This window comes from Colobus angolensis, unplaced genomic scaffold, assembly GCF_000951035.1.
Source record: "Colobus angolensis palliatus isolate OR3802 unplaced genomic scaffold, Cang.pa_1.0 Scaffold400, whole genome shotgun sequence".
Lineage (NCBI taxonomy): Eukaryota > Metazoa > Chordata > Mammalia > Primates > Cercopithecidae > Colobus > Colobus angolensis.
The window spans coordinates 645,141-660,700 of NW_012117378.1; the positions used below are offsets into that span (position 1 = coordinate 645,141).

The following is a 15,560-nucleotide window of genomic DNA, read 5'->3' on the forward strand; positions in this document are numbered from 1 at the left end:
CCTCAGCCTCCCAAAAGTGCTGGGATTACAGGTGTAAGCCACCATGCCCAGCCTAGTATTCATTTTCAGTCCTCAACAGTGGGAACATAAAAGACTCAGTGGTAGCTCACATGAATGGTCTAGAAGAACAGTGAGCCTCTCTTGCTGCCTTTCTGTTACAGTGACCTGGGTCTTCCCTCCACCAGCTTTCTTAGGATGCACACAGTCAACAGCAGGCTCTTTTCAGCCCTTACTCACTTTCTTCCCCATTTAATCATTGTTCCCTTCTTTCTCCACACACATGTTTCATTGTCAGCTTAATGACTTTGGCTCAGAGCGCTTGACTGTGCACATGCGTGGTTTTCATTGCTGGTAGTGTGACGTTAGTAAAAGTTGTTTGAAAAGCTTGTATTTTAAAACACATTCTTCTTTTCTTATCCCTCTTGAAAATCTTTACTACCTTTTCTTACCAGACAAAAGGCTCTACTATTATTTGTTCCTCCATGTGAATATTTTACTTTCATCTTCATTTGTGGTTACCAGGTTAGCTTCCTTTATAAAAATGTTTAGAAGATTTTTTTTTAACAATGTTTCTTATGATTCTTTTTTACTTTGGAATTTTAAATGACTTGAGCTTTGTGCTGGTACAGTGTTTCTCAACTGACACAGTGGATTCCTGTCCTTTCTGCTTTGAGCCCTTTACCATACTGTAAAAATGGAATTTCTGTAATAAAATGTTATAATTTGAGAGACTCTTTAGTTTGCAGTGACTGTTGACCCCTAAATGCTACATTTCTCAGCCAGTGTCTCTCTGTGAAATATTTAGTGATTGTCAAGCATACAGTTGCCCTGGGAGAGCCTGTATTTCAAGGAATTTCTCAAAGAACCGTTTTTTTTTTTTCAGGATATTTTTTACCAACACAAACAGTAACTCTTCTATTTGTCCATTTTGTAGTTTGGGACATTTATGCTTTTTCTGTAACGTGTAATCATTTGACTGTGAAAGGAATTAGACAAATTCATAACTAATTGATTATTTTTAAAAAGCAAACTGCATGTTCCAATGATTACACCCTTAAGGGTTTTTTTTTTTTTAAACCTTTTTGAGGGAGGCAGATTGATGCAGGAGTCGGAAAGAATGATTAATCAAATGTCATTCTAGTTTTCCTGTAGATTCTCAATTTTGGTGACAATTAGAAAATCAGTTGGTTTCTTTGGAAATCCTAGTTAACTATTTGGATACTTATTTCTATCTAAAAAGCAACCCGTCATCACTTATCACAAATAAAACTAAGAGTCTCAAATGTTTGGAGTAACCCCACACTTTACTAACTAGTCATGTGTCTCTGTGATGGTTAATACTGAGTGTCAACTTGATTGGACTGAAGGAGGCTAAGTAGTGATCCTGGGTGTGTCTGTGAGGGTGTTGGAAAGGAGATAAACATTTGAGTCAGTGGACTGGGAAAGCAGACTCACCCTTAATCTGGTGGTCACAATCTAATCAGCTGCCAGGGAATATAAAGCAGGCAGAAAAATGTAAGAAGGTGAGACTGGCCCAGCCTCCCAGCTTATACATCATATATATGTACAAAAAACAATGATTTAGAACAATGATACCCTGACTAATACAGTCTCTTAGGTGAATAATGATAATAAGCATTCATTAAAAGCTTATTATATGCCAGGCACTGTACTGAAAAATTTATATGCATTATCTCAATCCACACAAATATCATGCTATTGATATTTTCCCTGTTTTTCAGATTGAAAACTGGGCTCAGAAAGGTTTAGTACCTTGAACAATGCAGAGCTGGGATTCAAGCCCAGGTCTAGGTGACTTCAAAGCCTCTGTCAAATGACAATGCATCAGAATTGAAATTACTAGATAGATAGCATTTCTGCATTGTACTGACTAGGTAGAAGCAATAAGGTGCCTTCATTGCAGGTATTGAATAATGAAATATGGTCCTCTAGTTATGTTATGAGGTCATTGTTTCAAAAATGTAATCATAGAATCAGAGGGCAAGAAGAGCCCAGAGGCTCTCTACCGATATTGGAATATGCTCCGACATGAAAGATAGAATATAAAATTGTATCTATGTTGTGATTACAACCATGCAAAAGTAATTTATATATATGGACTAGAATGGGAAAGGAACTTGGAAAAATGTATATATTAGTGTGAAGGGATTATAGGTTATTGGATTTTCATGTTATATTTATGCAATGTTTTTCATAAAAAATGAGATTAATACTAGAGTTTTTCTAATATATAGAACTAAGGTATTAATCCTAACATGGGTGATAATATTTTCACAGAAGCATGTGAAAATATAAGTGGTTGGAGTATGGACATCTATCACAACACTACTATGGTGATGCATGTGAAAAGTTGTTTAGGAAAAATAAAATGTAGAAAGTGGCAAATTTAGCTACAGGATATTCAAGGCATGCATGGAGGGCGGAGAGTAAAGGAGACATGGCACAAATTGTAAATGCCACCCTTCAGCACAGTCATGTCTTTTGCATTTTATCCCTTATTTTGAAATAATCTCAGACTATAGAAAATTTTCAAGTAACCTAAAGAAGATTCTGTTTTGTTCCTAAGTTATTTGAAAGTTGCCAATGCTCTACCACTCCTAGATACATTAGTGTGTATTTCTTACAAAGACTTTCTCCTTCGTAACCACAATACAACCAATAACATCAGGAAAAGGGCATCCCTACATCACTCTTACCCAATCTTCAAAGCCCACTGAAGCTTCACCAGTTGTCTTGATAATATCCTTTACAAAAAGTATCAGTTTAAAATCATATGTTGCATGTAGCTGTCACATCACTTTCATCTCCTTCAATCTGGAACACTTCCTCCATCTTTACTTGACTTTCATAACTTTAAAAGATTGTAGCGCAGTCATTGTGTAAAATGGTTCTCAGTTTGTGTTTTCTGATGTTTCCTCATGATCAATAAGTTTAGCGAGAATACAACAGAATGATACTGTATTCTTCTCATGGCATACTGTCAGGTGGTATATAATTTCTATTTTCCCTTTACCAGTGAGGTTTACTTTGAGCTCTTGATTACGGGTGGTGTCTGACTCACTTTTCCTTCAGTAATTAGCAAGTATTTTAGAGGGAGATATTTTGAGACTATATAAATATTTCATTTCACATCAAACTATTTATTTATATCAGAATAGATTTACGTTTTCTCAATTTATTAAGTGAGTTATAATCCTCAGTATATCCTTAGAAAATGAAAAAGGGAAGAGATACATAGTACCTTAGTATCTTTTATTTATTTATTTATTTAGAGACAGGGTCTCACTCTGTTGCCCAAGCTGGAGTACAGTGGTGCAATGTCAGCTCACTGCAACTTTCCCCTCCCAGGTTCAAGCAATTTTCCTGCCTCAGCCTCTGGAGTAGCTGGGACTACAGGAGCCCGCCTCCACACCTGGCTAATTTTTGTATTTTTTTTTTTTTTTTAGTAGAGACAGGATTTCACCATGTTGGTCAGGCTGGTGTCAAAATCCTGACCACAAGTGGTCTGCCTGCTTCAGCCTCCAAAAGTTCTGAGATTATGGGTGTAAGCCACCGCACCCAGCCTTAAAATCTTTTATATATGGAAATCAGGTATACAGAGATTCTATTCCTACTGCCTTGAATTATTCAAATTTATACTTATATTCACTTTATTTCTTCTCCAGTAAATTTGTCTTCAAATTTTTCACCAGTAGAGATAGGGAAGGGCAATCAACGAGGAAAAGTGGAATATTCCTTTATCCATTCACCCATTACGTACCCAGCTGTCAGTTCAGTGCATCTGATTTGACTCTCAGGCTGGCACCTCCTGCAGTGAATTCCACTGGATGAAAGTGGGTGTAGACAATGCATGTTCCTATTGCAATGTGGCTGGGCTCCTGAAGTTGTTAACCTTAATTTCTCTAAGGAGATAAGGTGTTTATAAACCAAACATTGATATTTTCAAGTGGATCTCAAAGCCGGGACTCAAATTAGGATTATGACTTTAAATTCTACATATCAGATATGCCACTTTGACAAAATGGTGACACAGATCAGAGCTGCCTTTGCCATCTCACTATACTACTTTTCCTAATCCATCGTAGTTGGTATTATTTTCATCATTCTAATAAAGAATGACGAATAGTAGCATCTTTAATTTGTTATACCCCATACCTTCTCTTTTTCTCCCCTTTTCCTCATTCCCTCAACAAACGTTTTATCCACTGTGTCCTTTGTTGTAATCTTGCCTCTGATCCTCTCTTGAGTGCTCTCTATGGCGTGTGTCTTCTTTCCATTGCTGTGTTCTGTCTTCCCTCCCTTCCTTTCTCTCTCTCTCACCTATGCACTCCTAATCCCTTTGGTTTCTTGCTCTGGTCTCAGAGGGGCCTGACCTTTGAACTCTGCTCCTCTGTCCTTCCCCTGATTCACACTCCCTATTGTATTGATGGCCTACAGGTTTGGGGATAAAGCAACACCTCACTAATCTGAGTTGAATACTTTTTAAAAAAGTTTTAGCTTTATTATTTTAAGTAAAAGGAAAAAGAAGTCTTTGGCTCAGATAATTTTGAGTTTACGCACTTGTAGTTTGCATTACCAGATAGTTACAATCATTGCTGCTAAATCCATTACCTGTTCACATACCAACATTGCTGCTAAGGCAAATATTTCCCTTGTTTATTACCCATTTATGCAGTATTTTTCTTAGGAACACTGAGTAATGACTAAGTTTCCAAGCTCTAGAGTTGAAGTCCCTGCAATCAAACCCTGGTTCAGGTTTGGTGTGGTAACATTGTGCAAATTATTTAACCTCTCTAAACTTCAGTTTCCAGTTGACAACGCTACTGCATGGCTGAGTTAGCCTATAGTGCCTCCCAGCCTTCTCAGCCTGGGTTCTGAGAGGGAACTAAGCCTTCCAAAGTGTTCATTGTATGCAATGAATTAAATTATTTCCTTGCATCTAGAAAGGTACTAGTTATAAAACACCCTTGGGAGAATTCAGAAAGTGGTCACTCACATCCTTTTCTGTGGTCTGTGGTTCACTTGGGGAAACCTGGTCGAGAAAGGCTAGGATTCTGAAATAGAAAATTCCCTTTGGAAAACTTCATAAAATTTACTTAGCTTTCTTAAAATAGAATCACCATTCCATTTTAATCACCATTCTATTAAATGGAATCACCATTTCAAGAAAGAGGAAGAACTTACATTTCTGTCACCTAGAATACCTATTCATTTGGACCAAGAACTCTGATTTATGAAAGTTGAACAGATTAACTGCAATTCCGCCAGTATTTAATATGTGTATGTTATTTTGCATTTTCATCCAGTGTTTGTTACAGAATGAGAGAAATGTCTTTAAGAAACTATTTGTTCTGTACGTTATTGCTGTGTAACAATTTACCCCACAAGTTAGTGTTGTTGAGTGACACCATTTTATTTTCCTATTTTGCAGCTCAGTGATTCAGGAAGGACTTAACTGAGCAGTTCTCCCTTAAGGGTCTCTCCTGCAGCTGCAGTCAGATGTAGGTGGGGGCTGCGGTCATCTGAAGTTAAGACAGGCTGTGTATCTAAGGTGGCTCACTCAGCCACGGTGGAAGCTGGCTGCTGGCTGGGAGCTGAGCTGGAGCTATCATTTCAAGCACCTACATATGGTCTCTCCAGTACAGTGGTTTGGTGGGGGATTGTATTTCTTCTTGGTGGCTAGTTTTCCCTAGAGCAAGTGTTCTAAGACCAACAAGGAAGGTTGTGTGTCCTCTTTATGACTGATCCTTAGAAGTCACACAGCGTCACTTCCATTACACTCTCTGGGTGGAAGCAGTCCCAAGCCTGTTCAGCTTCAAGGGGAAGGAACGTAGGAGAGGATGTCTAGGAGGGCATGTCAAGGATTTGTGACCACTTAAAAAATCACCACAGCTGGTCCTCTGGACGCAGATTATTTACATCCTTCCAAACTCAAAATACATTTACTCTCTCAAGACGCCCCAGAAGTCTCATCCAATATGACTTCAGACTCAGGCTGGAGACATGGGATCTAGACACCTATGCAGATATGGGTGAGGCTCCTCAGGGATGGTCCTTCAGATGCTTTGTACTCTCTCTGAAGACCTGTGAACTAAAGGCTTCTCACACACCCAGGATACAATAGTGAGGGATAGGACAGCGTCCATACTTTTCCTCCGCATGGAACTCTAAACAAGATCCCATTTTCTCTTTAGTTGCTTGGCTCCTACTACCTGGCAGGCAGTGTGCTAGAGTCAGAAGACTTTTTGTCGCCCCACTGTGGTGAGGCTTCAGGCAAGCCACTTGACTCCTCTGGATCTCATTTTCCACGTGTAATGAAATGAGACTGATAGATCCCTTGAGAACTCTTTCAGCTCAAAAGTTCTGTGATTCTGTGAAATGCCAAAATTGTACTACTTGGATATGAACAGACACAAATCATTGTGCATAATTAAGAACATTCCACAAGTAGAGAATGTTACTAAATAAAGGATAAAATTAAAGTATGAATTAATAAAGAAGTAAATTTTGTGGGAAATAGAAGCAGATTTTGAACCAATTTTGCCACTAGAGGTCACCAGTATACCATCTCAAAGAGAATAAATAGGTTTTATCACTAATAGTTCCCTGTGTAGAACCCCTAAGTGGCATTCACAGTGTCTTTTTGTTTACTTGGAATATCTCCTGACAGTTGTCAGAGACGTATGTTATGATGAGGTGACGTCAGTGTCCCTCTAGGTGATGTTCCAGGTGTGCCTAATGTTCTGTAAGCGTGAAGAGCCACCACCGGAACAGTAAGGAACTAGGATTTTCTGCTTTCTCACTGGGATGGGATGAGGGGCAGGGAAATAACTTGATAGGAAGTAATATGAGCTCTGAGGTGAAAAGGCACTGTGGAAATCCAGTGTCATCCTCAAATGCGGCACAGACATGTCAGCTTTTTTATGACACAGAGAAAGTACGGACTGGGAGCAGAGCACTCGTTTATTCAGCCAATGTCTGTGGACCTGCCTTCAGGCACTGTGCTTGGCAGGGGCTACATTGATGCAGAAGATGCAGCTGCTACCCTCAAGGAATTTAAGAAATGAAATACAGGAGGTTTCTATTCAGATTCAATATTTTAATAAAAAATGTTTTTATTAATGGCCATTGACTTCTACTGATGCTTCTTGAATCTCCAGCTCATGTGGTTCTCTTTCTTTTTGAACTTTAGATATCCAACCAACATCTTCTGTGACATTCTGTAATATTTCCTTTAAGATACTGTATAAAGAAGGAGGAAGATAAATCGGAATTTGACACAGAACTAAAGATTATTCCATTTAGAGGTTTTTGGGAGAAGCAGGTTGGGATGGGCCCTGAGTTTCACTTCATATTTTTGCTGGTATGCCAAGAGTACTGACACCCTGCCAGGCAACTTCTCTCAGATTTTCTTATTTTATCTTGTCGACAGACCTGTAGGATAAGCACTGTAATCACCATTTCTGCCAATGATCCCTTGCAGCATGGCGGTGGGTTTTGTTGTCGTTGTTGTTGTTGTTGTTTTTTGTAAAGTGATGCTAAGAGTACACGTTGGGTCTTTTACATCAAATCTAGAACTGATCGTCACGTAAAAACCTTAAAATGCTGAGTTCAGTTGCGGCCAATGGTGCTTGTTAGGAAAAACTCTATTAAAATGTATTTTAGGCCAGCACAGTGGCTCACACTTGTGATCTCAACATTTTGGAAGGCCAAGGTGGGAGGATCGCTTGAGCCCAGGAGTTTGAGATCAGCCTGGGCAATATAGTGACCACTTAAAGAAATAAGTGGTCATCTCTACAAGAAATAAGATTAGCCAGGCATGGTTCTGTGCCTATAGTCCCAGCTACTTGAGAGGCTGAGGCAAGAGAATCACTTGAGCCCAGGAGGTTGAGGCTGCAGTGAGTCATGATTGTGCCGCTGCACTCCAGCCTGGGTGACAAAGTGAGATCCTGTCTCTAAATAAATAAATAAATAAAATAGTGTATTTTAACATAAAATTCTTTGGGTGGGAGAAACAATGCTCCAAGTGAAATTAATACCTTGAAACATAAAGAGTCATGGAGATCTCCTGTGAAGAAATTTCTGTGAGTGACAAGAATGGATTCAGACTATCTCTGAGGACTATATCTATTTTCCCCCGAAATGAAAGCTACAGGATACTTTCTTATAATGTGCTTCATGTAGTACAAAAAGAAAATCTGCAAACTCCAGAACTCACAATTCTATAATAAAGAATGAGTTGCAAGGAATTCTGGGATCTTTCCATAACTTGAGGAGCTATTTCTTCTAAGGCTAAAGGGGACTTGAATTTGATTTAAACTAGTTGTCATCAGCCTTTAGAGCAGACACTGAGATTGATTCTGAGCAGGACACAGCCACAGCCCGTATCCCTTAGTAGCAAGGCTTTCTTTAGCTTTCTGCCTTCACTGGAGAAGGAAAAAGAGAGCCTGGCCATATCTTTGCTTTACACTGGGCATGATTTGCTTCACTGCGATGAATGTTACTAAGAATACTGGCAATTATTAATTTCAAGCAATTGTTTTAAAACAAACTAAAAACAGGCTGAAGACAGGCTTGTTTCTTCTTCCTCCTCCTCCTCCTCCTCCTTCCTCCTCCTCCTCCTTCTTCCTCTTCCCCTTCCCCTTCCCCTTCCCCTTCTCCTTCTCCTTCTTCTTCTTCTTCTTCTTCCCTTTCTTTTATGACAGAGTCTCGCTCTGTTGTCCAGGCTGGAGTGCAGTAGTGTGATCTTGGCTCACTGCAACCTCCACCTCCTGGGTTCAAGCGATTCTCTTGCCTCAGCCTCCCAAGTAGCTGGGACTACAGGCTGAGCCACCACGCCTGGCTAATTTTTGTATTTTTAGTGGAGACAGGGTTTCACTATATTGGCCAAGTTGGTCTGGAACTCCTGACCTCAAGTGATCTGCTCACCTCAGCCACCCAAAGTGTTGGGATTACAGGCGTGAGCCACTGTGTCTGGCTGTTACTTCTTATTGTTGCAGAGTTTGGTCAAATAGTGGAAAAGAAAGGTTAGGGAGAGAGCGACAAAAATACTACTCAACTTATTTTAAAAATATTTCTGTTAATGGTCACTGACTTCTACTGATGCTTCTTTAATCTCCAGCTGGTGTGGATGCTTCCTTTTTAAACTTTAGATATCCAACCAACACTTTCTGAGACATTTTGTAGTATTTCCCTTAGGATACTGTATAAGGAAGGAGGAAGAAAAACAGGAGTTTGACACAGAACTAAAGATCATTCAACTTAGAGGTTTTTGGGAGAAGCACATTGGGATGGGCCCTGAGTGTCATTGCATATTCTTGCTGGTATGCCAAGAATACAGGCCCCGACCCAGGCTTTACTCAGGTATGTTTGCAGAGAGCAACTTTAAGCGATGAGGTAATGCCTCTCTGGTTAAAGAACAAGCTTGCTTACACTTGCCATAAAAGCCAAAGATTCCCCAAACTCAACGTTCCTCTCCTATATCATAACCCACTGCATGTGCAGGCATCTACAGGGGCCCTCTGCCTCATCCCTGTGGGACTTGGGAGACATAGGTAACAGCAACAAATCAGCACGAAGCTCATGATGAGCTGGGAGGAAGAGAGTCCTTGAACTCTGACCCAGACATCTCATGTCTTCCACCAGCATTCATGAAACAGGCAATCGTTAGCTTGCAAGTGCAGTTGACTTTTGAACAACATGGGTTTGAACAGCATGAGTCCACTCGCATGCATTTTTTTCAGTAAATATAATGGAAAAAATTTTGGAGATTGTGACAATTTGGAGAAATTCACAAACTTCATAGCTTAGAAATATATTAAAAGATTAGGTGTGTCACAAATGCATAAACATATGTAGATACTAGTCTGTGTTATTATTTATTACCATAAAATAGCACAAATCTATTATAAAAAGTTAAAATTTATCAAAACTTATGCACATGCTTACAGACCACACATGGCACCATTTGCCATTGAGAGAAATGTAAACAAATGTACCGATGCTGTATTAAATCATAAGTGCATAAAATTAACTATAGTACCTACTGTACTATTGTAATAATTTCACAGTCACTTCCTGTTGCTATCGCTGTGAGCTTAAGTGCTGTGAGTATCCACTTAAAATGCCATGGGACACTAATCATCTCTGTGTGAGCAGTTCATCTCTCTGGTAAATTGCCTATTGCAGTAAAAAGTAATCTTTTTTGGTTCTCTAGTGCTTTTCATTGTGTTTAGTGCAATACTGTAAACCTTGAATAACACCATGGCACCCATACAAAGTGCCACTATGAATGCTGGAAGTGCTCCCAAGAAGCAGAGAACATTCATGATATTACAAGGAAAAGTTGAATTGCTTGATATGTATTGTAGATTGAAGTCTGCAGCTGTGGTTGCCCATCATTTCAAGATAAATGAATTCAGCTTAAGAACGACTGTAAAAAAAGAAAAGGAAATTCATGAAGCTATCACTGCAGCTACACCGGCAAGCATGAAAACTTACACTTTTTGCAAAATGCCTTTTTGTCTAGTATTGCAAATGCAGTTTTTCTGTGGGAATGTAGGATTCCTACAAGAAAGGCATACCTATAAACTGTGATGTGGTTTGAGGAAAAGCAAAGTCATTATATGACAACTTAGAGCAAAAGGAAGGCAAAGGATATAAACCTGAAGAATTTAATGCTGGCAAAGGATAGTTTAATAATTTTAGGAAGAGGTTTGGCTTTAAAAATGTCAAGATAATGAAAGAAGAACCTTCTGCCAACCAAGAGAGAGTAGACAAGTTCACAGATGCCATTAAGAAAATCATTGAGGAGACAGCATATCTGCCTGAACAGGTTTCTAATGCAGATCAAAGTGCCCTATTCTGGAAAAAAGAATCCACAAAGGACATTTCTTTGTAAGGAAGAGAAGTTAGCACCAGGATTTAAGGCAGGAGGGGATAGGCTACCTCTACTGTTTTGTGCAAATGCAGGGGGGGTTATGATCAGGACTGCCCTTATCTATAAAGCTGCTCATCCCTGAGCCTTGAAGGGAAAAGAAAAACATCAGCTGCCAGTCTTATAGTTGTACAACAAGAAGGCCCAGACAATGAGAACACTTTTTCTTGATTGGTTCCATCAGTGCTTTGTTCCTGAAGTCAGGAATTACCTTGCCCATAAGGACTAACTTTAAATTTTTTTCTGATACTGGACAGTGCCTCTGGCCACCCAGAACCCCATGAATTCAACACTGAAGCTGTCAATGTGGTCTACTTTCCCCCAAAAACAATGTCTTTAATTCAGCTTCTAGATCCTTGGCTCCTAAGAACCTTTAAGCCTTATTACACAAGGTACTCAATGGAAAGGATTGTCAATGCCATGGAAGATAACTCTGATAGAGTATCATGACAGTCTGGAATGATAACACCATTGAAGATGTCATCATTGTTATAAAAAGAAAGGTGTGGAGGTCATCAAGATTGAAATAATAAATTCATGCTGGAGAAAACTATCCAGATATTGTGCATGACTTCACAGGATTTACCACAGAGCCAATCAAAGAAATCATGAAAGATATTATGGATATGGCAAAAAAAAAAAAAAAAAGTGAAAAGTGAAGGGTTTCAAGATCTGGATCTTGGAGAAATGTAACAGTTAATAGACACCACACCAGAGGAATAAACAGAAGAAGACGTGGTGGAGATTGGTGCTTCCAAACCAGTGCCACTTGATGAGAAAGAAGACATAGAAAAGGCAGTGCCAGAAAACAAATTGACGTTAGACAATCTGGCAGAGGGGTTCCAATTATTCAAGACTGCTTTTGACTTCTTGGACAAAAAGAATGACATGGACCCTTCTATGATGCAGGCACTGAAACTTCTTTGACACAGGCGCTGAAACTAAAGCAGTGAAAGAAAGGTGTTACCATATAGAAACATTCTAAGAGAAATGAAAAGAAGCAAAAAGTCAGACAGAAATTACAATGTATTTTCATAAAGTTTCACTGAGTGTCCTGACTCTCCTTCCTCCCTTTCCCTCCTCCATCTCTTCTGTCTCTGTTGCCCCTGTGTCAGGAAGATCAACCCCTTCTCTTCCTCCTTTTCCTCAACCTGTTCAATGTGAAGATGAACAAGATGAAGATTTTTATGATGACCCAGTTCCACTTAATGAAAAGTAAATATATTTTCTCTTCCTTATTACTTTCTTAATAACATTTGCTTTTCTCTAGCTTACTTTGTTGTAAGAATACAATACAAATACAAAATATGTGCTAACTGTTTATATTATTGGTAATGTTTCCAGTCAACATAGGTTATTAGCAATTACACTTTGGGGAAGTCAAAAGTTATACATGGATTTTCCATTGCACAGGGTATTGGCACCTCCTAAGCCCCACATTATTCAAGGGTCAGCTGTAGGATAACATCCCAGATCTTGACAAAAGCTGACAGAGGAACTCTATCAAGTTGATTATTTTTACCATAAATGGTTACCAGGGAAACAAAACTATAAGGATCATGTTTGTATAATGCAATTTTAAAAATCCATAAGCACTCTAGCATTTTAGAGCCTTGCTTATAACTCAGGTGCCTTTCTTTCTTTCTTTTCTATCTCTCTCTCTCTCTTTCTTTCTTTTCTTCCAAACAGAACTTTCATTACTTTTCTAATCGTCTCTTTCTTGCTAAATGCTTTTGGAGCAGGTGCTTTCTGGGCTGGAGCTTTCTGACCCTTCCGAGCTTTTGGAGGCAGCGCTGCCTTCTGGCCTGTGGCTTTTTGGGCAGGAAACTTCTGAGCTGGAGCCTTCTTGCCCGCAGTGGTCATCTTTTTGCTAGAACTTTAGCAGCAGCTGCAGCAGCAGTAGCACCCTTCGCAGCAGGTGCTTTTTTGGGAGAAGCTTTCGGAGAGTTGCCTTTTGAAGCGTCTTAACTTCATTCTTGATTATTCTGTTCCTCATTGCCTTTACAACTTTAAAATGATCATAATCTGTCATCTTGGCTTTCCTTTCTCTGGCTTCAATCTTCTTGGCCCCATCGTGTGACTGTCCATTTTGTATTAATGTTTGCTTTCTGCCAGGCTTGTCGGACATACTTCTGGTGGGCACTGTGTGGAAACCTGAGGTTGAAATCAGTGAGCTGCATGCACTTGAGAGGCATGGTCTGGCTGGGCACGGTGGCTCACGCCTGTAATCCCAGCACTTTGGGAGGCTGAGGAGGGCAGATCATGAGGTCAGGAAATCGAGACCATCCTGGCTAACATGGTGAAACCCTGACTCTACGAAAAATACCAAAAAAAGAAAAAAAATAATAATTAGTTGGGCATGGTGGTGGGCGCCTGTAGTTCCAGCTACTTGGGAGGCTGAGGCTGGAGAATGGCGTGAACCCAGGAGGCAGAGCTTGCAGTGAGCCGAGATCGCACCACTGTCCGTCTCAAAAAAAAAAAAAAAGAAAAAAAAGAAAGGCATGGTCTGTCTCCTCACTTGAATGCAAGGTGCATCAACCAAAGCCCTGTTCTGATCAATAACATCTACAGTTGCGACCAATTTTCCCGCACGAGGTCCAGAGATGTAGCGCACATGGCCAACCTCCACGAAGCGCCTGAACACCATGTTGGTGGCGTTTGGCAAGAAGGAAGAAGGCCAGGTACATTCTTTTATAACATATTAGTTATCGACCAGGTGTGGTGGCTCACGCATGTAATCCCAGCACTTTGGGAGGCCCAGGTGGGTGGATTGCTTGAGGTCAGGAGTTCGAGACCAGCCTGACCAACATAGTGAAACCTCATCTCTACTAAAAATACAAAAATTACCTGGGTGTTGTGGCAGGCACCTGTAATTCCAGCTGCTCGGGAGGCTGAGGAGGAGAATCACTTGAATCCGGGGGGTGCAGGTTGCAGTGAGCTGAGATCGCACCACTGCACTCCAGCCTGGGTGACAGAGCAAGACCCTGCACACCAGCCTGGGTGACAGAGTAAGACCCTTTCTCATAACTAACTAACTAAATAAAAATATTAGTTATCACTGTAACCCTGACTTCTATGCTCTTCAGAGAATTACTTTATGCTTGTTAAAAACAGAATCTCCTTTATCATTCCAGACACATATGATTAATGTTGAATTTAAAGCCAGATTTTTTTTTCTTTTTTTTTTGAGATGGAGTCTTGCTGTGTCGCCGAGGCTGGAGTACAGCGGCGTGATCTTGGCTAACTGCAGCCTCTGCCTACTGGGTTCAAGCAGTTCTCCTGCCTCAGCCTCCCAAGTAGCTGGGACTACAGGTGCGCGCTGCCATGCCTTGCAAATTTTTGTATTTTTAGTAGAGACAGGGTTTCACCATGTTGGCCAGAATGGTCTTGATCTCCTGACCTCATGATCCACCCGACTTGGACTCCCAAAGATTACAGGCGTGAGCCACCATGCCCAGCCTAAAGCCAGATTATTTTTATAAAATATTAGTGGACATGTACCCAGCTGACATGACTGAAAATATAGATTCATGTTTAAAGAATCACAGAATCACAAAATCACAAAAGCTGGAATGAGGTGGCTCAATGACAACTCACTCAGGAAATATGCTTTGAGAACCTGTGACAGGCAGAGTGCCAAAAGCTGGATGGTCAGACACAATCTTACCAGCAAAGATTGACTCTTAAATATGGGGAAACATTCACTCTAACTCACTGGTAGTGTTGTTTGATAAAGTTCTTAATGTTATTTTACACCATGTTAAGAAGCTAAATGAACTCTCTTCCAAGCCCTCACTTGAGGAAACAGGGGTGGACAGGAAAGTGACTAACTCCCCGCAGTCTGATGGTTAATTTCAAATATTTGAATGCTGCATAATATCTAGCTCATGATAGACACAAAACTAAACTTTTAAATTAGTAAAGAATGGAATGAATTGAATCTAGGCTGAGCCAGGTATCTTCTTCTTCAGACCAATGATTGTCACATTGTTGGCAGATCAGAGTCTTCTGAACCAGTCATTTGCATACCAACATCATGATTTTTGCCACATTAAATTAACCATTTAATTAAAATCAGTTTTGAACCTAGCTTTATTCTAAGCAACATGTTAACATCTGTGAATTGAGAATTAGTTGTATTATTCATATTTATTATAATAAAATAAATATGTAACTATTTTTAAAAATTCATCTTGTACAACCAGAGGTATAAATACCAATTCTGGGGGAAATGCTAATTTGAAAATATTATCTAGAGAAAAATAAGGACTGTAAACCAAAAAGTATCTGAGATAGGTCTCAATCAATTTAGAAGTTGATTTTGCCAAGGTTAAGGACATACGTGGAAGAAAATAACACAGAATCAGAGAAACAGGCTGTGGTCTGTTCCTTTATCCAAGGACGACTTTGAGAGCTTCAGTATTTAAAGGGGAAAAGTGGGCTGGAGAGGGAAGAGCGAGGGTATAGTAATCTACATGTTGCAGGAGAAAAGGCGCAGGTAGGGGAATGGTGAATGACGTATTCATCTTGTGCGCAGCAAATCAGCACTTTACATGAGATAGGGTAGTAGCTACCTATAGAGATATTTAATCTTTTATCTGTA

The 15,560-nt window shown here is 39.9% G+C and overlaps 1 protein-coding gene and 1 pseudogene across 4 annotated transcripts in view; one reads left to right on the top strand and one right to left on the bottom strand.

Moving 5' to 3' along the window:
• The window catches only part of SCOC (short coiled-coil protein), a 123,945-nt gene that overhangs the window by 89,797 nt on the left and 18,588 nt on the right, over positions 1–15,560 (top strand). The window lies entirely within an intron of this gene.
• Positions 12,575–13,604, bottom strand: LOC105521591 (annotated as a pseudogene).